General features: G+C 37.8%; 1 pseudogene; it reads left to right on the plus strand.

Annotated features, from left to right (window-relative positions):
* The first annotated feature begins 10,494 nt into the window (after window positions 1-10,494).
* LOC121994884 lies at window positions 10,495-14,055 on the plus strand (annotated as a pseudogene).
* Window positions 14,056-23,717: the final 9,662 nt, after the last annotated feature.

Consider the following 23,717-nt stretch of genomic DNA (forward strand, 5'->3'; position numbering starts at 1 on the left):
GGATACCAAGTAAATCCTTTGTGTTAGCGTTGTATATTTTGTTTCTTGTATTTCCGCTGCATATCATTGAAGAAACAAGCAACGAAAAGCATAAGGAGCGCGACGAATTATTCACCCCCCTCTAGCTATATATTTGGTCCCAACAAGTTCTCCTTAAAAGTATGATTTTTTTTTAATGATAAGGATGAGGAGACAATGGAAGATTGAAAATATTCATTATAATGAATGAATACTCAAGGGTGAGCATAGGATATAATGAAAGGCATGAGACTTTCATTGAGTTCGTTTGACAAAATTGACTTTTAAGGTGAAGAGTTTTTTATGTGTCAAAGGGGAAGAAAATATGTGATTTAAGTTAGAAACCCACATTCATACTTTGGCATGAGATGAAGAATGAAGTTGGGATAATATGGGTTAGCCTAACTTAAACATATTATTAAACATCAAAAAGGGGAAGATTGTTGGTGCAATCATCCTCGAGTCAAGATTGATCAGTTTGACTAAGCTCGAGTGGGTTCGAGCTTAAGTTTCGATGTTTGGATAATATGTGGGATAATATGTGAGACTAGAGTCAAGTAGGTCATGGAGAATTGGATACTTGATTGTAAAGCTCTAATTGGAGGTTATGCAAGTTAAATTCTTAACTCGAGAGTTAGGTAAAGGAAGGTCCAAGTGGATCAAGGAGGACCGCATGTTGGTAAAGGAAAGTTTAAGTGGGTCAAGGAGGACTATACATTGGCAAAGGATAGTCCATGTGGGTCAAGTAGACTGTACACGGGGAAAGGAAGTCTAAGTGGGTCAAGAAGGATTGTACGTTGACAAAGGAAAATCCTAACTGTGGTTATGCAAAGAAAAGTCCAAGTGGGTCAAGGAGGACTGCACATTGGCAAAGGGAAGTCCTAACTGTGGTTATGCAAAGAAAAGTCTAAGTGGGTCAAGGAGGACTGCACATTGGCAAAGAGAAGTACTAACTGCAGTTAGGCAAGAGGAAAAATCTAAATGGGTCAAGGAGGACCGCACTTGGTAATCGGAAGTCCAACGAAAAGTTGACACAAGAGAAAGTCCAAGTCGGTCAAAAGGTCAACCAGACATTTGGCAAAGAAGTCCTAACAAGTAATGGTTGACCGAATATTGGGCAAGGGAACCCTAGACTTGGGTTAAACAAGTAGTTGGGCAATCGATTAGGTAATTGATTGACCCAAAACCAATCGATTAGATGATCGATTGAGAACTATTTGTCGTGAGAAAGGAAAATGATGAATCGATTGAGACAATCAATTAAGCCTTCCCTAATCGATTAGGAAATCGATTGGGGAAAATAATTGCAAGAGCATAGAGAGGTGTTGAATTAATTAACCAATCAATTCAGCTCTCTCCAATCGATTGGGTTAGAGTTTCATGAAGCATAGTGTTGTGCTGAATCGATTGGGAAAATGCCCAATCGATTGGAAGAAAATTGCGAGCGAACAGCGAGCTTATGAATTAATCAGGTGATCGATTGAAACATGTAATCGATTAAGTAATTGATTAGGAGAAACCAAAAAGAGTCGTTGCAATATTTGAACAGATGAATTCGACGTGACAATCGATTGAGAGTATGACCAATCGTTTGGGAACCCTAGATCGTGAGTAAAAGATATTTTTCACAAGGGATTTAATAACTTCCTCTTTACTATTCTCCACTAGTTCTTGAGCTCTTGGAAGATAATTGTGATGGCCCAGGTAGGCTGGCAAGAGGGGGGTGAATTGCTTGTTAAAAATAAAACAAAATATTTCCCGATCTTTTAACTCAGATTAGTAATGCAGTTAAAAATAAAATAAATGAACAACTTAAAAAGAAGAGGCCAAAAGAGTTACTTGGTTACAACCTAGGTAGTTGTTAATCCAAGGAAAGTAAATGCACTAAAAGTCTCATTCTTTGAAGGTGGAGAAGTCTCTTACACTCGTTGGAAGCTCAGAAAGTAGTTAGGAAATGAATACAGGAGTTGTTGTCTATTTCCTAGGTTCGGGGTCTTTTTATAATCCTTGAAAAATCTTATCCAATGCTTGAAGGTGCCTTTAAGATGCTTTGAAGGCGCCTCCAGCGTGGAGAAATTATCCGTGCGAAGATAGAATTCTATCTTCGCTAACAGCTGAATTTTGCCTGGTCGAAGGCGCCTTCCCACTGAAAGGTGCGGAGGCGCTTTTAACTCCATTGAGGGTGCCTCCAGTAGCTCTACAGCTCCCTTTTGGCTCTTTTGCTGCTTCGATCGCCTGAATAATTTTGTTCATCCGGAATAGGGCTCATCTTAACTCAATTTCTGGCCTTCTCCTTGAACAGACTCCCTCCTCGACTTCTCATCCCTCAGACTGCCACACACGTCCTTCTCGTCTGCCGGTGTACTCTTCTGTAGCACCTCGTCCCTCGGATGCACCGAGCCTGTCGACTCCCTTCCCGTGCCATCCTTCTTGCTAGCTGTGTCTTCCGCTCGACTTCTTATATTCCTAAGTTCCTGCACACTTAGACACAAGGGTTAAAAACTAATAGGACCTAACCTAACTTAGTTGATAACATCAAAACTAAATTGGGGTGCCAACAATCTCCCTCTTTTTGATGGAAGAAATCCAAGTTAAGTTAGAGTAAACAAACATAAGAAGTATCTCAAAAATATAAAAAAAATTAAATTATTACCTTCCCCTAGACTTAATCTTCCCTTCTCCCCCTTTAATCACATTAAAGATGGTACTTAAAAAATTAGTAAGGTCAAAAATAAAAGTCTAAGGAAGGCTGTAAAATTTTTTTTAAAGTTTAAGCCCGAAAAAAATTTTGAGTTAAGAAAACAAGTTGAAAACAAGTGAAATCGAAAATTTTGCTTAAAAGAAATTTTAACTCTTTTAAAAATTTTAAATTTTATGAGATAAATAATTTCTAAGTGATGAAATTATAAAAAAAAAATTGATTTCTAGATAATTTCTAATAGCATTTTTCACAAATATTGAAAGCAATATTTAATTATTATTACATACTTATTAGTTTATTAATTAAATATTTATTTCAATAATTGGCTTCCAAGCTATGGCGACGCACTAGACTTCTTGGGTATTGGAGCAATAATCACTTTCTAGACAAAGCCTTTTAAAGAAATTAAACATTAATTTTCTCTCTGAAAGCCCTAATTAAAAAAAAATCAATCCAAATATGATTTTAGAACCCAATATAGGTTTCTTTCTAGTGGGTTAATTAAAAATTTTTTAGAAATGTATTTCTGTGAAATTTTTCTAATTTATCCCTTATGGTATTTGAGGTACCAATTTAATTCATTGTATTTTCTAATATGTTGAATATTTAAGCATGCACGATTTTTTAAATTTTCTATTTCTTTTTATAATTTTTCATTCTCAATTTTAATTTTATTGAAGTCCTCTAATCGATAAGTAGTAGCTAAGAATGATTTTAATTCTTTATTTTCTTTTTTCTAACATACAACAATTCTTTGTTAATAATTTAACAAACTAAAATAATTTGTTAGGAGGAAGAGACCGTATTTGACTTACCTTGTCGATCTTATAATCTGAAGCTCCCCCTGAAGTACTGTTTTCTTCTTATGTCGCTCCCTCTTCATCGATGCTCTCAATTCTCATTTCGGATGAGCTTGTTTCATCTTTGTCTTCTTGATGACTTGACACTAACACAAGTCTGGCAATGACTTCAATTTTTGATTCGGGCGATGTTTCGTCCTACGTCGCCTTTAGATTCTTGTACTTATTCATTTGGGTTGACTTCTTGTTCTTGCTCTTGTCCTTGTCTTTCAATTTAGGATAGTTATCTTTCACATGCCCTTTTTCATCGCAGTGGTAGCATCTTTTCCTTCTTCTTTTTCTACTCTGCACTTGATTAAATCTTTTAGTTTTAAATAACTTTTTAAATTTACGTACCATCAGCGCTGTTTCATTATCATCGATAGAAGATTCTAAATCTTGTTCGTTTATCTTTTCCTTTAGAGAAATATTGTGCTTTGGCTCTTTCTTCAGATCTACACATCTTATTTCATGGACTTCAAAAGTTAAAAATAATTCTTCTAAAGTACTAGATTCTAGATCCTTAGATATATAATAAGCATCTACTAATGATTCTCATTCAGTATTTCTAGGAAATGCATTAAGTGCGTACCTTAGTAAATCTCGGTTGCTTACCTTTTCTCTGAGATTCGTGAGTCCGGTGATGAGCTCCTTGATCCTTGAGTGAAGGTGTGCAACAATTTTGCCTTCCTCTAATTGAAGGTTGTTGATTTGGTTGCGAAGTAGATTCCATCTCATGAGTTTTGCCTCTGAGGTTTCTTCGTATAGTTCCAGGAATTTCTCCCAGAGCTCCTTGGCAGACTCGTATGCTCCGATCCGGTTGACTTCTTATGGTGGTAAGACGTTCAGCAAATGAAACTCTGCTTTGCCATTTGCCATGATGTTGACTTGCTCCTTCTTCATCCATTGGTATTTTTCTTTGCCCTCAGGTGCTATAAACCCGAATTCCATTATTAACAATAAATCGAAATCTGTCTTAAAAAATGCCTCCATTCTTTTCTTCCAGTTTGTGAATTCCCCCTTGAATTTTAGTAGGTAGATGCTCGGTCCGACCATCTCGTATGCTTCATTCGGCGGTTAGTCCTCCTAAAGTTGTTGGACTCTAATACCACTTGATGGCCTAGGTAGGCCGGCAAGAGGGGGGGTGAATTGCCTGTTAAGCAACAAAACAAAATCGTTCCCAATCTTTTAACTCAGATTAGTAATGCAATTAAAAATAGAATAAATGGAACAACTTAAAAAAAGAGGTCAAAAGAGTTATTTGGTTACAACCTAGGTGGTTATTAATCCAAGGCAAGTAACGCACTAAAAATCTTCTTGTTTGAAGGAGAAGAAGCCTCTTACACTTGTTGAAAGCTCAGAAAGTAGTTAGGAAATGAATACAGGAGTTGTTGTCTATTTCCTAGGTCCAGGGGTCTTTTTATAGCCCCTGGAAAATCTTATCCGATGCTTAAATGCACCTTCAAGAGGCTTTGAAGGTGCCCTCGGCGTGGAGAAATTATCCGTGCGAAGATAGAACTCCGCAACTCCCTTTTGGCTCTCTTGCTACTCTGATCGCTTGGGTGATTTTGTCCATCTGGAATAGGGCTCACTTGAACCCAATTTTTGGCTATCTCCTCGAGCAGACTTCCTCCCTGCTTCTCGTCCCTTGGATCGCCGCGCGCGTCCTTCTCGTCTGCTGGTGTACTCTGTTGGATCGAAACGCGCTAGAGGGGGTGAATAGCGCTCGTGACTTTCACTTTTAGTATTCGAAACGATTGAGTAAATGTAGCGAAAATTTAAAAAAACACACACAGAGAAGATGCCAAGATTTACTTGGTTCATAGCCTAGGGCGACTCCTACTCCAAGGCCCACGCTCGTTGAGCATTTACTTTGGGCAACAACTATAATTTTGAAAAATAGTACAATCAGGTATTACAATTTAACTGCACTAAAAAAATTATACCGACAACAAGAATTTGAAATTTGTAGCTCTAGGTTGTCGGGGTCTTGTTATGGCTCAATTGGAACGTCTTGTTAGCAGCAAACAATTGAACGATCGCTTAGGACTTGATGTTTACAGCTACTGGTCGAGACCTCCTGATAAAGGTCATTGAGGGTGCCTTCAAGACCCTTGAGAGTGTCTCCATCACCGGCAAATTCACAGTCACCGGACTGTCTGGTTCTGACTTCAGATTTCTGACCGGAAACCCTAGGTCGAACCGACGCCTACTGTTCCCTCAGCGGGAAACGCGTCCTCCCCTACTCCACTCAGGAGAATATACCTATCGTCAGTCCAGTCCTCCAAACCAACTGGACTTTTACTCGGCGCTCGAGTCTTCCGATTTTCATGTTGGACGCCCGCTCCATGACCCGTCCAGACTTCCACCTGGTTCGCGACACCAGGACTTTCCACCAAGGGTTACCACCCCCTAGGACTTTTGCCCGAAGCCCTTGACTTGCCAAGTCTTTCCGCCTAGGGTTACCACCCCTAGGACCTAGGATCACCACCCTTTAGGGTTTTCTACCTGCCTAACCGTAGCTAGGACTTTTGCCTAAGTTACCTTAGTGTTGGTTGATACGCGGAATATCGTACCGGTTCCCCGTACAAAAATTTTATACAAGTCCTGAACCATTCCTAACAACCTATTGCGTTCTTTAGAAATTAAATTATGAATCGCAAGCAGAACTTAACATTATTGATTCCAAATTTAACTTATCTGTTCTTAGAGATTTAGACTTGGATCGCAAATGATGTTTAACATTATTAATCCAAGTCCACCCATGTTACAAAGTTGATTAAATATTTATTTCTAAAATTGGCTTCCAGGTTAAACATGGCGAGACACTAGACTTTCTTGGTTATGGGATAATCCACCACTTCCTTGACAAAGCCGTTTAAAGAAATTCAATATTCAATCTCCTTATAGTAACCCTAGGTTTAACCAATAAGAACAATTGAATCACAAAATAAAAAAGAAAAGAAAAGAACACAAACTCAAATCACAAATTCGAAACCTAGAATCATATGCGTCTTATGTTTGGTATTTCAAAATTTATACAAAGAAAACTAGTATGATGCGGAATAGAATTACTAGTTATACCTTTCTTTGTAAGCAACAATCTCTTGATTTTCTATCATATTCCTTTTCTTGTCTCGGACGTCGTGTGGGTGACGATCTATCGAGACGAGAACCACCCAAGCTTCCTTCTTCTCCAACAAGTTTCGGCCACCACAAGATCTCCAAGAAAAGATGAGATTCGACCACCACCACCAAGCTACAAGGGATGCTAGAAACAAAGCCTCCTATCTCTCCTTCTTCCTCTAACAATATCCGGCCACCAACAAAAACTCCTTGAGATGAATATGCCGCCGGCCAAGGAAGAAGAATAGGAGATGGAGAGGAAGAGAGGGGTCAGCCAACAACCAAGGAAGAGAGGAACCAATAGAAGAGATATTGTTATGAGGTGAGACACCTCTATCATCTCTTTTATAATCCTTGGTCTTGGCAAATAAGGAAAGTTTTATTAAAACTTCCTTATTCTCTTTGCCAATGAAAGGAAAGTTTAATAAAATTTCCCTTTCAAACTTTATATGGCCGACCACCTTAATCCCTCCAAACAAGTAAAGTTTTAAACACAAAATTAAAACTTCCTAATTTGTTTCTGAAAATTTTTAAATAAAAATTTGTCTTTAAAAATTTCCTTCATGGTTGGTCATAAAAAAAAACTTTTATAAATTAAAATCTCTCTGTTAAAACATGTGGATGATTTACAAAAGGAAAGTTTTCTCTAAAATTAAAATCCTCCTTTCAATCTACAAATAAGAAAAGATATCAAATCTTTTCTTAATTTTTTGTAGAAACTATAAAAGGAAAGATTTAATTTTAAAACTCTCTTTTAAATAATGAGGATGGTTACAAAAAAGGAAAGTTTTATCAAAAATTAAAATCTTCCTTTTAACTACAAATAAGGAAAGATATCAAACCTTTCACTTAATCTTTTGTAGAAAGCTATAAAAGGATAGATTTAAATTTTAAACTCTTTTTTAAAACCATGGCTTCCACATAAGAAAGAATTTTAAAATAAAATCCTTTTTAATTTAATGTGGTCGGCCACACCAAGCTTGGGTTCAAGCTAGGGTCGGCCACCTAATGAAACCAACTCACCTTGGTTTGGCCGACCCTAGCTTGGGCTCCAAGCTTGGCTTGGCCAATCACCTTAAGGTGGGTATGGGTGGGTATAATACTTTATAAATAAGAGGCTGCAATAGGGACCGAGAGGAGGAATTGGTTTTGGTCTCCCGATGCAATTAAGCTTCCCGTGTTCACCCTGAACACCCAACTTAATTTCATCAATAATAATTCATATCACTAAAGAATTATTATTGAACTACCACACTAATCCCAAATTAAATTTTGGGCTCCTTCTTATCATGAGTGTGTTAGTCTCCCTGTGTTTAAGATATCGTATGTCCATGAATTAAATGAGTTACTGACAACTCACTAAATTAATATCTAGCTCCAAGAGTAGCACTACTCAACCTTATCATCATGTCGGATTGAGTCCACCTGCAGGGTTTACATGACAATCCTTATGAACTCCTCTTGGGGACATTATCAACCTAGATTACTAGAACACAGTTTCCTTCTATAATTAACAATACACACTATAAATAATATCATTTCCCAACTTATCGGGCCTCTTGATTTATTGAACTAAATCTCACCCATTGATAAGTCAAATAAATAAATACTAGATATATGTGTTTGTTATTATATCCAAATTAAGAGCACACACTTCCATAATATCAAAAGGTCTTGTTCTTTTATTCTGTCAGTGTAAAAAGAACTTACCTTAAATGGTCCTGCTCAATACACTCAGAGTGTACTAGTGTAATTTTATAGTTAAGATAAACTAATACCAAATTACACTACGACTATTCCAATGGTTTGTTCCTTTCCATCTTAGTCGTGAGCTACTATTTATAATTAATAAGGAATTGATAATATGATCTTCTGTGTGTGACACCACACACCATATTATCTACAATATAAATTAATTAAACAACTATACTTAGCATACAAATGTAGACATTTGACCAATGTAATTCTTTATTTCAAAATAAATGTTTATAAAAAACTAGGCTTTTAGTATACACTCTAACAATCTCCCACTTATACTAAAAGACTATGCTGTCATAAACGCTGTCATACATCTGATTCTCATTCCTTCAACATGTCGATCAAAAGTTTTCGCCAGAAGGGCCTTAGTGAAAGGATCTGCCAGGTTATCTGCTGATGCAATCTTGGCGACAACAACTTCTCCTCGCTTTACATGTCTCGTATCAGGTGGTACTTGCGCTCTATGTGTTTACTCGCCTTATGGGCTCATGGTTCCTTCGAGTTTGCTACTACACTACTATTATCACAATAAATTGTGATGATTTTGACCAAACCAGGAATCACATCTAAGTCCATTAGGAAGTTCCTAAGTCACACTGCTTCTTTTGTTGCCTCAGAGGCTGCCACATACTCAGCTTCCATGGTTGAGTGAGAAACGCATTTCTGCTTAACACTCCTCCATGCAATGGCTCCACCTCCTAAAGTAAACACATAGCCTGATGTAGACTTACTATTGTCCCTATCTGATTGGAAGTCGGAATCTTTGTAACCCACATGGAGCAAATCATCTACTTGGTAAACCAGCATATAATCTCTAGTCCTTCTCAGGTACTTCAATATATGCTTTACAGCAGTCCAATGTCTTTGTCCAGGGTTACTTTGATATCTGCTAACCATGCCCATGGCAAAACAGATATCCGGTCTCGTGCACAACATATCATACATTAGGCTTCCGACAGCTGAAGCATAAGGAACTGCCTTCATGTCCTGTATCTCTTTTGATGTCTTCGGAGACATCTCTTTAGATAAAGCTACTCCATGCCTAAAAGGTGGAAAACCTTTCTTAGAGTCACTACAACAAAAACTGCAAACGACAACACCCCTACGACAACGGTTTTAAGAGAAAGCGTTGCGTATTTGCTCAAGGACAACGGTTTTTGTCAAAACCGTTGTCTTTGAACTCCCCATTAAATATAAAAGACAACAGTTTTAGCAAAATTGTTGTCATTGAGCGACATTTTTTAAAAACGACAACACTTTTTATAACGGTTTTATAAACCGTTGTCTTTATCCGCATTTTTAGCGGCTACGACAACAGTTTTGAAAAAACCGTTGTAATTGAATTTGGTAATTTCCCCCCTCCCTGTTTTGCTTTCCCTCGCTGTTTTCTTTTCGGCGCCGTGTTTTCCCCTTCGCGCTCCAAAACCTAAGCCATTTTTCTTTCCCTCTCCTCATACAATCTCTTCATGCCTCCCCTGGATCTTCCTCCATGACGGTGTGCTCCTCTTGTTTCCTGGTGAGCGGGTTTCTGAGTTTGACGAGGCCCTTTGACCTTCCACTGCTGCTTCTTTCGCTCATGGAACCTTTTGATCAGACGAGGTGTATTTCTTCGCCAAAGGTGGCACTCCTACTCCGTCAATTCATAACCTAGGTCTTGTCTTCTTTGGATTTGTACTAGAGCCATAGTTAAGGTAGATTCATAACCTAGGTCTTGTCTTCGTTCATAAATTTTGTCTCAAAAACGAAACCTACTTTTGATTCCACTATACTTGTATTTGCAAGCACAACATTCTCTTTTCTTCTTCTTTTTAGCTTTAGATTTGTTTCATCGTACCCTTTGCCTACTCATATGTCAACGTTTGTGGTGTTTGATCTCTGAAGGCGTTGGTTTTAAGCATAGATTTCTATTTGTTATTCACTTTTATTGGTCGAAATAGTGTGTTCGGATAGGTTTTCTAGGTCTTGCACGGCTCGCCACTTGATGGAGGGAGATGGAATTTGGGGGAACAGAAAATTGGTAGAAGGGAAATGAAGAAAGTCCTTCCTTTCCTTTTAATGGGCGGACGCATAGCTCCCTCGCTGACACTGCCGTCTCGTGCCCTTTTCACAAGCCCTTTTCGTCTCGCTGCCATGGGTACGCCTTCGATCCCCTTTGCTCTTCATCTCTTTTATGTTTATGTGATCTCGATTTTGACTCCTGGTTTCCTCTTTTGTTTTCGTTTGGTGGTTTTTGTTGCAGCTAAGATCAAGATCGGCATCAACGGTAGGCCTCCTCCTTAGTTGCTGTATGATTTCCTATGAGTCAAGACCTCGATCGAGGTTCTGCAGGCCTTTACTTTTGTTTTGGTACCACTTATTAGGTTTCGGAAGAATTGGGAGGTTGGTCGCTAGAGTCACGCTTCAGAGCGATGATGTGGAGCTCGTCGCCGTCAATGATCTGTTCATCACAACCGACTACATGGTACTCTGCTTGTAGTGTGCGTATTAGTTTAGTTCTTTGGTTTCGATTTTGGTGGCTTGATTTGATATTTTTTAAGCATCCGTGCAGAGTGGGTTCGTGCACTATTGTTGCTACATTATGATTAACTATATGATTAGTTTTTCTGAATCTTGAATCTGACACTATACCGTGGCTAATGAATTGTAGACATACATGTTTAAATATGATACCGTGCATGGACAATGGAAGCATCATGAGATAAAAGTGAAGGATTCCAAGACCCTTCTTTTTGGAGAGAACGAAGTTATTGTCTTTGGCATCAGGTCTTTAAACTCATGTTATCTGTGTCATACTGATAGAAGAAGCTGCTTTCCATATTTCAATTTTGGTGAAAGTTGTTTACAGAGATTGTGGTTTGTGTTTAGAAACCCTGAGGAGATTCCTTGGGCGAGACTGGAGCTGAGTTCGTTGTGGAGTCGACTGGTGTCTTCACAGACAAGGACAAGGCTGCTGCTCACTTAAAGGTAGGTGAGAATTACTGCATCGTAGGTTGCATTTCTCCACTGGATCTTCTTTCTTTGATGAAGAGGAATCTAGTTTTGCAAATCAAGGAATGAGATTAATGTTACGGACTAGTTTTATGTTGTTTGTGTCTGATGCTTGTACATGTGGATTTAATGTAATTAGTGATCAGGTGGGTCACCTTAGTTACAAAAATACATACTGCGTGCAACTAATATACATTCGATTTTAGGAACTTCATTCTAGATTATTTTACTTCCCACCATTTCACATTTTTGTTCCTATCTTGATTCTTGAGTCATGGTCAGATTAGAGACCCAAATCTGCTGACCATTACATGTGGATTCACTGGCCTTGAAGTTCCTTAAAATTGTGAATGAAAATATATGAATTGCATTGACTCAAAAAATTTATGACATAAGAAGGTACGTGTTGATAAATCTGATTTTGTGAAGCAGTTTGAAGCACAAGTTCATATGTTGGTGCTAGCATATGAAGGTGTTGTTGATTTTGTCTTTTCAAAGGTGACAAATCTAAATATTGACTTCATATTTGTTAGCTTGCATAGAAATTTTTTTGCCTGTAATGATATTCTGCATGTTGCTGTCTATAGTAATAATCTTGTTCAATGTCTCATTATTTTTATAAGACAGCTGGATGATTTTGATAAAATTCAAGCCTATGTTATATTGGAAGATTGTTTAGACATTATTACTATTGATGACATGTATAAATGACATTGGAAGACAAGGATGAGAATCCCTATTTTTCTGAATACCAGGGTGGTGCCAAGAAAGTCATCATTTATGCTCCAAGCAAGGATGCACCTATGTTTGTGGTGGGAGTGAATGAGCATACATACACATCTGACATCAATATTGTCTCCAATGCCAGCTGCACCACCAACTGCCTTGCCCCTCTTGCAAAGGTTGTTAAACTTGAGACAGAGCATTTTAGCTTTGTGATGAAATTGGTGATAGGTGATTGATTTCTTTGATATGATAGGTCATTCATGATAGATTTGGAATTGCGGAAGGTTTGATGACGACTGTGCATTCCATCACTGGTAATGTGTCTTTCAAGTTTAAAATCGCATCTTTACATATATAGTTGGTATATATGTATTTAATTATGGATACTTAATATTATTTGTAATAATGAGTGTATCAATGTATGACATGATTGATTGTCTTCTAGGATATGCCAGTTGCACTGTCACTGAAATCAAAGTCCAATATTGTGCCCTATGGTACAGTTGTACATATTTAATTCTTCATTGAGAATATTTGAGGACTCATTTCAGCAACCATAAATTTCCAGCTTTTGGTCAGTGTATGTTTTTCTGGTTTTTTTTCTCATTTGCTTGGCATATTTGACATATTCTCAATGTTCTCAAATAATTTCTTTAATTTGACTTTGCTTCTTCATTACTGATTTTTTTTACTAAATTAATTTGGGTTTGTTAACGGTTCAAGAAAACAATTTACTCCAACGAAGAAATTGACGAAGTGCGATCCGAATGGGCGGATTGCGTACTAGACTATATTCATTACTAGGTATAAATTACTAGACTTCAAAAGATGGTTGAACACTTTGTTTGTGACTCCATGACTTATTGATTTTGATTCCTTACTGCCAATAATTTATTTGTTCACAGCTAGCTATCTCCTTTGCTCAATACTTCATTCTTGCATTTCTACCATGAACAGAATTAGCTGACATTTCCCTTATTTATTGCCTCTCTTTGTGGTCCCAAATTAATAATGGTTGGGTTGTGTGAGTATCTTATTTAGTTGTTTCCGAATTATGCAAGGACTGACAATGTGGAAGTTATCTCTTTGTGAATTGTTAGATGATGGCCTTTTGTATCTTATGAGTTGCTCTACAAATTTCTTGTTTGTACTCTCCTTATGGTTTTCATCTATATGCCATGACTTAATCTTGTTTTTCCTCCTATCTCAAAGTCTCCATGTATACATCTTTAACGTTTTACCTAGCATTTTTCTACCGTCCAAGGAATATCTGATATCTGTTGGGATATCTTAAATTTTGTACCTGTGTTTGTTTCATTTACTAGTTTAATTTCCTTGTCTAATCCTATAATTTATTATTTTTTCTTTTTACAATCGCATTTAAATTTTTACTATGTTGAACTACATACTTTGTTGATGACTCCTTGAGCATAATTCTACTGTGGCAAAAGTACATTCGAAATTCATTGTTGATGACAAATTTTTATTTCCTACTTCCATCTTGTTGGACCTTGCAAGTATCATCGCGAATGACAATTATGATGCTTCATCAAGCACAACTATGTTAATCTATATGCATGTTAGTGATTGCTTGAGAATAATGAAATGAAGAGCTTGTAAAGGCATTTCGTGTATGATCCATAGTATATTGATATACAAAACATCTATATACTGCAGTTTGATTTTTTAATAGTTTGCTCTATATACTTTTGCTTGGATGAGCAGTGTAAATTATCCGTGAATTGCACGTGCATTGCAGCTAAATTTGTTAGATTTTCTCTTTGTATTGATGAAATGGGAATGAAAAATCTATTTTTCTAGCTGGAATGTAGTGATGTTATAGCTCTTAATCTGCACTTATTTGATTGACACTTTGGTTCTTTTAGGTGTCCTATGTAATTATTAAAGCTGTGCGTATGTGATTTCTATTTTGAGGAATTTTTGGTTGTTTTAGCTTTACAAACAATTCACCCTAACATAACTCATCATGATGATCCAATTCTTTTGGTTCAAGTTTTAATTGGAAGATTTTGAACCCATGTTTTTTACTTTCACTTATGCTTCTGTGATGGGTCTGTTTATTGCAGATCAATTTACAACTCTTGGCAACTTGTTACTTGCAAAATGGAAAAGCATATTGTGCCTACCAAATACTCAAAGGTAATGCAGTCTGGAAAATGGCATAGAAAATTACATGAATATTTTGTTTCAAGATGTTAATGGATGTAATGCGCTTTGCATGGATTCTATTGATCTTGGATGATAGTTCACTTAAATAATGTTAGCTGCATGCAGTGCTAATTATTTAGTAAACTATGCTAAGTTAGGTATCACTACTCCTAGTAGATTCCATGTACTGTTATTCTCTAATAAACACCTCTTTTTGTTTCCTTCATTTGGTTTGTTTTTGCCTTCTATGCACTATAAATTGGTTAATTACATTCTCCTTTTGGAATTATGAAATTTGATAAGTTTTGTTAAATTTTTCTCTTGCAGGTTGGGCAATTCGTGAGACTTGAGTTTTTTTGATGCAAGAAGTAAGCTTTGTTAGGATATAACTTGCCTTGCTAATTTGTAAATTAACAGCCATATGGAGAACAACAAATGAAAAACATGTGATTTAATGTATATGGAGAACAGTAATGGAAAACTTGTGTATTTTGATGAGTAACAACTCATTTTGTATATTTTTGTATATGTGGCTACAAGATGAATTATATATGGATGTATATTTTGGATTTAATGTAGTAAATATTTAGTTTTGTATTGGTGGTTTGCTTATAGTAAAATAAGATTGGTTGTTTGATATTAATGAACATTAAAGATAACAGTTAAAAATGTTGTAAAAACTAGGTAAATTGCAACGAAATTTTTTTGTAAAAAGTGATAAAAGACAACGGTTTTATCCGTTGTAAAATATATTAAAACTGTTGTAAAAAAAACAAAACGAGTCAAATATTATCTACCACAACAGTTTATATCTGTTGTAAAAAAAAGTCTTCCACAACGGTTTATTTCTGTTGTTGAAATTATCTACCACAACGGTTTTAAAACGTTATCATATCCTTCATAGTCAAATTTTGAGCATATAAACAACAACGGATAAAAACCGTTGTCAAATGTCTACAAAGACAACGGATTCAAAACCGTTGTCGTAGGGTAATACACTCTACAACACCCTCAATTACAACGGTTTTTTGACCCTACGACAACGGATAATATCCGTTGTCGTTTGCAGTTTTTGTTGTAGTGAGTCTTGCATGCTAAAACGAGCTAGGATTGTATCAATATATGAAGCTTGGGACAAGCACAACATCCTTTTCTTGCGATCCCTTATTACTTTGATCCTAAGAATATGTGTGCATTCTCCTAAGTCCTTCATATCGAATTGTTTGGACAACCATACTCTTACTTCCGATAACACTTTGATATTGTTTCCAACTAACAAAATGTCATCTACGTATAGTACAAGAAATATCACCACATTTTCATCACACTTCTTGTATACACAAGACTCATCCGGACACTGAATAAATCCATATGATTGGATTACTTCATTAAACTGGATGTTCCAAGATCTTGAAGCTTGCTTCAATCCATAAATCGACCGTTTTAGCTTGCACACTAGACGCTCTTTGCCTTTTTCAATGAACCCCTCTGGTTGCTTCATATGGATGTTTTCTTCAAGACTTCCATTAAGGAAAGCTATCTTGACATCCATTTTCCAAACCTCATAATCCATATGAGCATCAATAGATAAGAGTATCCAGATAGACTTAAGCATAGCTACTGACGAAAAGGTTTTCTCGTAATCGATTCCCTCTTTCTGAGTATACTCTTTTGTAACAAGCCTTGCTTTGAAGGTTTCCACCTTCCCATCTATCCAACTTTTCCTTTTGTAGATCCACTTACATCCAACAGCTTTTACACCATTTGGTGGTTCTACAAGCTCCTAAACCTTATTAGAATACATAGATTCTATTTCAGAGTTCATCGCTCTTTGCCAAGATACTGCATCTTTATCTTGGAGTGTTTCGTCATATGTCCAGGGATCAGGTTCATGTTCACCAGGGATCAAGTCTGAAGACTCTCCCAAAAACATGAATCTCTCAGGTTGCCTCACAACCCTCCCACTACAACGAGACACTGTTTGTGGTTGTGTATCATTTGTGATACGTGTTGTAGTTTCTTGTGATATTTCATCTTGCACTGTTGGTACTAAAGTAGGCATGCCCTCTCTCAATTCTTCTAGAATAATTTCACTCATGGGCTTATGGTTTATTACATAATATTCCTCTAAAAATCGAGCATTGGTGTTAACAATGATCTTCTGATTTTTAGGATTATCAAACAAATCACCTTTCGTTCCCTTAGGATATCCTACAAACAGACAAACTTCTGTACGTGATTCCAACTTGTCAGTATCTCCCTTTTGCATATGTGCTGGACTACCCCATATCCGAATATGACTCAGACTAGGCTTACGCCTATTCCATAATTCCATGGGAGTAGAGGATACTGATTTAGAATGTACCATATTCAGAATGTACACTGCTGTTTCCAGAGCATATCCCCAAACTGAATCTGGTAACTCATCATCGATCTAACCATTTCCATAAGAGTTCTATTCTTTCTTTCTGCCACACTATTCTGTTGGGATGTACCAGGTGCAGACGGTTGGGATTGAATCCTGACTTCTGATAAGTGACTCCTAAATTTTCTTAAGAGGTTCTTGCCACTACGATCACATCGTAGTGTATTGATACTTTTACCATGACGTTTCTCCACATCAGCCTTGTACTCTTTGAACTTATCAAAGCACTCAGACTTGTGGCGCATTAAGTAAATGTACCCTTGTCTCGAATAGTCATCTATAAAATAGACGAAATATTCGAAACTACCTCTTGCCTGGATAGTTATAGGACCGCACAAATCAGAATGAACCAGTTCCAACACATCTTTAGCTCTATACCCCTTGGCCTAAAAAGGTCTCTTGGTCATTTTTCCTTTCAAGCAAGATTCGCAAGTTGTAAAGTTTTCCAACACTAATAAACCCAAGAGTCCTTTGAAACCTACTCAAGTTAATATGACCAAGCCTTAGATGCCAAAGATATATTTGGTTCATTTTCGAAGGTTCCTTTCTCTTATTAGATTTAGAAGATGTGTTTTCATTTGTTGTATCATGGGAGTTATTGGATTTAGAGTATCCAAATTACCAACGAACATACCAAAATAGATAACTTCCCTATTTATCTTGATAACACCTTTGCTATCATAAATAGATAGAATATCCATCCTTGTATTGTTTAGAAACTGAAATCAAGTTCTTTCTAAAACTTGGTACGTAAAAACAATTTCTTAAAGCCAATATTTTATTTCTATAAACATCTCCCACTGCAATAGCTGCTACTTCTATAGCATTGCCCATGTAAATAGTGATTTCTCCTTCGTGTAGTTGTCGGGTTTCCTGGAACCCCTGTAATAATTTGCAGACATGATCAGTGGTTATTATATCTACACGCCAGGTATCGGTAGATAACACCACTAAACATGTTCCTACTACTAGAGAATAAGATATACCTATATTGTTCTCTTCCTACGAGGGCAGTCCGCCTACAAATGTCCAGACTGCTTGTAAATGAAGCACTTGTCTTTCGGCTTCTTCATTCCTGCTTTTAGTCCAGTACCTAGAGATCATACAGTCTTGCCTGTCAGCCTGATTCTAGTGTCTGAAGAGTTCCTTGAGATTGTACATCATGTCATAGCCAGTAGGCATGGTCTGATGCTGATGTTGCAGCATATTTGATATAAAAGTCAAATGTAACTCCGCGCCATCTCATTTGCCTTGACCTATTTCTTATGATACTCAATCTCCTCTTCACTAGAATCACTATTAGGCACATTAGGACAAACCTCCATTAGTACAAACTTATAGCTTACACCAGTTAGGACAATATCTAGGTTTCTTTTTCAATCTATGTAGTTGGGACCGGTAAGTTTGTTCTCTTTTAGTATAATAGCCAGTGGGTTGAAAGTCATCCTAAGAATCACAAAATAAACTTTTGGTCAAGACTCTAAATTTAGAATAATATTGATTCCTCAAACAATATTATTTAAATTTACCAACACCTCAAAACACCGTGAATTTTGCATGCCACGTTAGTGTGGACGTATACAAAATCAAACATTTGTAAGAGGAGGGTTTTACCCATTAATTTTATTATCTAGTCATCATAACTTTATGACAAATAAAATTAATAGTTGGTATTCCTTTGGTCACACAAATAATAGCAGTGACTCCGTTGGGGAGGATACTATTAAATGTGTCTAAGTGTATACCATTACTTGATACTTAGTCCATTAAATAGGATTATGCCCCTTCAGTTGGAGAAGATCACACGCTCTTAAATAATTTTCTATAACCATCCATAAAGGAAGTTTGATCTAGTGATCCGCAAACAAACTCATCCGTTGTGGAGGGAGGCACTCAGAGCCAACACGCAAGTTTGTTGCATCACTTACAAACCAGTAATGGAGACCGTGGAATTTATTTACTAATCCCTCTCCCACTTAGTTATTTAAGGTGAGGAATTTTAACCATGCACACACACATCACAGTAAATAAAGAAATAAATATGGAAAAATAATTTTCCAACTATTATAGCATTTTCCATCACTGCCCTCCATGTGCTGCCAACCCTAGTTGCTACCATCTTTAGCCATCGCAATCGGGTCTAGTCGCCGCATCTATCTTGCTTCTTCTTCCGCTGCGCCTTTGGTCCACAAATAGTACCACGCCTCGCAAGGATACAATCTGCGACAAAAATAGAATTTTATATATATCGATCCTATATTCCACAAAGGAATGTACATATAATCTAAATTGAAACAAAAATGTAAAATTCTAAAACTAATACAGCTCCTGCTGTATTTAATACATACAATCATGCACACAAATAAAATGCCCTTGACATGTCCAAGGGTCCAATCACACACAATCTCTATAAGCCATAATAGTTGGAGCCTGCAACCACAGAGTTAGCTTATCCTACTATTATCCTGCCTAAATTATGTATGACATGTGCATAATTAAACTGAAAACCAAACACATAAAGGTAACCCTAGCTCTGATACCAATTGTTGGTTGATACGCGGAATATCGTACCGGTTCCCCTGTATAAAAATTTTGTACAAGTCCTGAACCATTCCTAACAACCTATTGTGTTCTTTAGAAATTAAATTAGGAATCGCAAGCGAAACCTAACATTATTGATTCCAAATTTAACTTAACTGTTCTTAGAGGTTTAGAATTGGATCGCAAACGATGCTTAACATTATTAATCCAAGTCCACCCATGTTACAAAGTTGATTAAATATTTATTTCTAAAATTTGGTTATGGGATCATCCACCACTTCCTTGACAAAGCCTTTTAAAGAAATTCAATATTCAATCTCCTTATAGTAACCCTAAGATTAACCAATAAGAACAATCGAATCACAAGATCGAAAAAGAAAAGAAAAGAACACAAACTCGAATCACAAATTCGAAACCTAGAATCATATTCCTCTTGTGTTTGGTATTTCAAAATCTATACAAAGAAAACTAGTATGATGCTGAATAGAAATACTAGTTATACCTTTCTTTGTAAGAAACAACCTCTTGATCTTCTATCGTATTCCTTTTCTTATCTTAGACGTCGTGTGGGCGACGATCTACCGAGACGAGAACCACCCAAGCTTCCTTCTTCTCCAACAAGTTTCGTCCACCACAAGATCTCCAAGAAAAGATGAGGTTCGGCCACCACCACCAAGCTCCAAGGGATGCTAGAAACAAAGTCTCCTATCTCTCCTTCTTCCTCTAACAATATCCGTCCACCAACAAAAACTCCTTGAGATGAAGATGCCGCCGGCCAAGGAAGAAGAATAGGAGATGGAGAGGAAGAGAGGGGCCGGCCAACGACCAAGGAAGAGAGGAACCAATAGAAGAGATATTGTTATGAGGTGAGGCACCTCTACCCTCTCTTTTATATTCCTTGGTCTTGGCAAATAAGGAAAGTTTTATTAAAACTTCCTTACTCTCTTTGCCAATGAAAGGAAAGTTTAATAAAATTTTCCTTTCAAACTTTATATGGTCGGCCACCTTAATCCCTCCAAATAAGGAAAGTTTTAAACACAAAATTAAAACTTCTTAATTTGTTTCCGGAAATTTTTAAATAAAAATTTCTCTTTAAAAATTCCCTTCATGGTTGGTCATAAAAAGAAATTTTTATAAATTAAAATCTCTCTATTAAAACATATGGATGATTTACAAAAGGAAAGTTTTCTCTAAAATTAAAATCCTCCTTTCAATCTACAAATAAGGAAAGATATCAAATCTTTTCTTAATCTTTTGTAGAAACTATAAAAGGAAAGATTTAATTTTAAAACTCTCTTTTAAATCATAAGGATGATTACAAAAAAAGGAAAATTTTATCAAAATTTAAATCTTCCTTTTAACTACAAATAAGGAAAGATATCAAACCTTTCACTTAATCTTTTGTAGAAAGGTATAAAAGGAAAGATTTAAATTTTAAACTCTCTTTTAAAACCATGGATTCTACATAAGAAAGATTTTAAAAATAAAATCTTTTTTAATTTAATGTGGCCGACAACACCAAGCTAGGGTCGGCCACCTAATGAAACCAACTCACCTTGGTTTGGCCGGCCCTAGCTTGGGCTCCAAGCTGTTGGTGCAATATCCCTCAGGTCAAGGTTGACCTAGGTAACCAAGCCGAGTCTTGGTTTGGGTTTAGATGTTTGACAATAAGATATTGATTGAAGAAGAGTCAAGTAGGTCAAGGTTGACTGGATACTTGACTGGGAAGTCCTAACTGGGATGTTAGGCAAAATGAAAGACCTAGTGAGTGAAGCTAGGCAGTATGAAAGTCCTGGTGAGTGAAGCCAGGCAGAAGGAAGTCCTAGTGAGTGAAGCTAGGCAGATGGAAGTCCTAGTGAGTGAAGCTAGGCAGATGGAAAATCCTGGTGAGTGAAGCCAGGTGAAAGTCCTAGTGAGTGAAGCTAGGCAGATTGAAATCCTGGTGAGTGAAGCCAGGTGAAAGTCCTAGTGAGTGAAGCTAGGCAGATGGAAAACCCTAGTGAGTGAAGCTAGGTGAAAGTCCTGGTGAGTGAAGCCAGGCAGGAAAAATCCAGATGAATCAAGGATGATCGGACATCCGGTGTGGGAAGTCCAAGTAGGTCAAAGGATTGATCGGATACTTGGCATGAAAGAAAAGTCCAAGTAGGTCAAAGGGATTGACCGGATACTTGCACAGAGAAAAGTCCAAGTGGGTCAAAGGGATTGACCGGACACTTGGTAAGGAGTCCTAGCGGTCAAGGGAGTGACTAGATGCTAGGCATGACATACCAACAGTCAAGGTTGACCGGATGTTGGTTTGGGAGGTTTGGGACTTGGTTTTGGACAAAATCAAGGCTTTGGATCGATCGATGGATCGATCCAGCTTTTGATCGATCGGTGGATCGATCCGCACTGGACCCCGCGAATAGAGAGCCTTTGGATCGATCCGTGGATCGTTCGTCCCAATCGATCGCTGGATCGATTGGGAGGCCGTCGCTGGAATGGCCGGATCGATCCATGGATCGATCCAGCGCTTAAAGCGTGCGCTCGGATCGATCCGTGGATCGATCCAAAGCCTCCCGATCGATTGGGAACATTCGAATCGATCGGGATCCGACCGTTGGCGTCGTTATAGGCCGCAGGCGTGATGTCCGCGGCATCGCTTCTCCGATTCACTCCAGATTACTCGCCAGCTCCTCCACAGCGCTCTCAAAGATCAGATCGCCAGTTCTTGAAGGATCTTGGAAGTTCTCCAAGTCAAGAGACGGATCAAAGCCAAGAAGAGAAGCTAGGGTTAGGGTTTATACTCATTGTAAGCTTGTAAGCTTGTATTTCTTGTATCCTTTCCCTCTCTTCTTGTATTGAGTCTTGTAGGGCTTCTCCGCCCTTGGTAGTTACCATAAAGGAGAGTTTTATTTAGTGGAGGGTGTGTGTGTTGGTGTGGATCCTTGGATTAGTCACCTCTTGTGAGGTGGATACCAAGTAAAACCAACCGTGTTAGCGTTGTGTGTTTGTTTCTGTATTTTCCGCTGCACATCTTTGAAGGAACAAGCAACGCCGAGCACCGAGCGAACGCGACGAGCTATTCACCCCCCCCCCCCTCTAGCTACTTTTGGTCCTAACAAGTGGTATCAGAGCAAGGCCGCTCTTCACCGGAATCATCGCCGGAAGGGTCAAGCATAACAAGAAAAGCTAGAGGGTGAAGAAGTTGAAGCAAATTCTTCAAGTTCAAGACTTTATCAAGCTCAACTTCAAGATGCAATTCCAAGATGGACTTGGATTTGACACAAGGGTGGCTCCACCATACACATCGGCAAGCTTCGATTCTTGGAGATCAAGAATCGAAAACTTTCTTATGATGGAGATAGAGCAATGGTTTGCTCTAATGGAAGGCTTCAAGGCTCCAAGAAATTCAAAGGGCAAAGTTCTAAAGAAAAGCAAATGGAGCCCGGAACAAGTCCAAAGGTGCGAGGCAAATGACAAAGTGACCAAGCTTTTGGTCAATTTATTGCCAAGCACCATTCTGGCTCAAGTTGGAGAATTCGAAGATGCCAAGGAGCTTTGGAGCAAATTGGCCAAGCTTCATGAAGAGATCCCCTCCACTGTACAAGATCATGAAGAATCCAAAGAGGGTGACTCTTTGGAGCAAGACCAAAAGGAGGATTCCGAGGTTGATAGATGCTCAACCTCCGAAGAAGAGGAAATCCAAGATGCTTCATCCTCAAGGGAATGCAACGAAGGGAACAAGGAGGGAGCATACTCCTTGTTTCATATTCAAGATGATGAAGCCTCCACCTCTAGGATTGAGGGGGAGCAATCCTTGGTGACACCGGATCAAGAAGAAGGAGAAGCTTCTACATCCGGGTCAAGAGAAGAAGAGGAGGAAGAAGCTTCTACCTCCACAAGTCAAGAAAAATCAAATGGAGGAGAATCAAGGTCCTATCAAAAGGAAGTTTCTACCTCTGGATCCAAAGAAAAAGATGCCACCCCTACAAGCAAAGGTATGAATATTTCAATTAATAATAAAAGTCATATAATATGTTTTGAGTGTAGGGAACATGGGCACTACAAGAGCAAGTGCCCTAAATTGACCAAGAAGAAGGGCCAAGTGGTACAAAAGGGCAAGGTGAAGCCCAAGGAGACCATCCCCGGAACGAAGAAGAGCAAGGAGCATATCATATGCTTCTCTTGCAATCAAAAGGGGCATTACCGAAGTCAATGCCCCAAAGGGAAGAAGGTGGTCACGGCTCAAGGAGGCACTAGTCAAGGGGGAGCCTCTAAGGTAAAAAGGAAGGTAACTTTCATTGAGCCTATTCCCTTACAAAATGGTAAAAAACATGCTAGGTCAAATTTTTATCATTTTAATGCAATTTACCATAAGAATAGAAAGCATGAGGGCTTTAAGGAAAAACATGTGGCCCTACATGCCAAAACTACCCAACCTAAG

The sequence above is a fragment of the Zingiber officinale genome, chromosome 6A (genome assembly GCF_018446385.1).
Source record: "Zingiber officinale cultivar Zhangliang chromosome 6A, Zo_v1.1, whole genome shotgun sequence".
NCBI lineage: Eukaryota > Viridiplantae > Streptophyta > Magnoliopsida > Zingiberales > Zingiberaceae > Zingiber > Zingiber officinale.